Source organism: Apodemus sylvaticus, chromosome 17, assembly GCF_947179515.1.
Source record: "Apodemus sylvaticus chromosome 17, mApoSyl1.1, whole genome shotgun sequence".
NCBI classification, from domain to species: Eukaryota; Metazoa; Chordata; class Mammalia; order Rodentia; family Muridae; genus Apodemus; species Apodemus sylvaticus.
The window spans coordinates 14,186,660-14,187,673 of record NC_067488.1 but is presented as its reverse complement, the minus strand read 5'-3'; the positions used below and the strand labels follow the sequence as shown (position 1 = coordinate 14,187,673).

General features: G+C 38.8%; 1 non-coding gene across 1 annotated transcript; it reads left to right on the top strand.

The window, feature by feature from the left end:
• Positions 1-353: 353 nt before the first annotated feature.
• LOC127668250 (small nucleolar RNA SNORA48) lies at positions 354-495 on the top strand. The gene has a single exon (XR_007974033.1). It is a non-coding gene; the product is annotated as a small nucleolar RNA SNORA48 (small nucleolar RNA).
• Positions 496-1,014: the final 519 nt, after the last annotated feature.

Below are 1,014 nucleotides of genomic sequence, written 5' to 3'. Positions count from 1 at the left end.
AAAGATAATCACTGTATGATTTTTTTTATGAAAGTCATCCATAACAATTCAAAAGACACTAAAAAATAAGTTTATTTGACCACATCAAATTTCTGATGACTTGTACATCATAATCTACCCCCTTATGAACTAGTTTTAATATCTATGGTGACACACTGATACATCGTTTTTGAAGTTCAAATAACTTAAAATAACAACTAACTAGAATATCTAATTAGTGCTTAGTCTATGGAGTTAGTTTCATGAATCATATGCAGTCCTGGCCTTTGATTAAATTGACAAACACAAACAAAAATCAAATCAAAACAAAAAAGAAACAAATTAAAAAATATACTCAAGAACAGAGTATGTGATGCCCTATCAATGGGCAAAGAGACACTTGGTTGGAATGCTGTTCTTATATCACGCAGGGGCAGAGCATGTGGCAGTTCTTTGTCCTTCATCTTGAGATACTTGGCTTATCAGCCAAATCTGTTTTATGCCTAAGACACATAAATATCAAATCAAATCAAGACAGTGTATCCATCATAGAAGGATAAAGAAAGAGTCCTGTGAAATGTCCGGTAGTGCACTGCACAGAAAGGCTATAGAGACTTGCTTTAGTAATATGCCACACAACATGGATGGAGGATGTCACCCAAGGGCTTGTCAACCCCATGGTCAGCCTACAGTTGGAGCCACAACAATATGTGAGAATATGGTGGTCTGATGGGAGATAAAGATAAGTGGAGAAGATTGAACATTATGAAGAAAGATAAAACAGAAGACTCAAGGATGTAAAAGAGTAGCCTGTTGGGAGAAGCCAGACCTGCAACCTAAGGCCATAAACCAGTCACAACTGGAGCTGCCTCTGTCTGCCATGTCTGAGGCCCTGGCAATACAGTTGCTGGTGTCAATGTCAATGTCTGTAACTCATACTACCAGACAAGAATATGGGATGTCCTTGTTCTGGGAAACAGCCAGGACCACGTGGATATCCATGGTCTTTACCAAACTGGTCCTGTCCCTCACTGG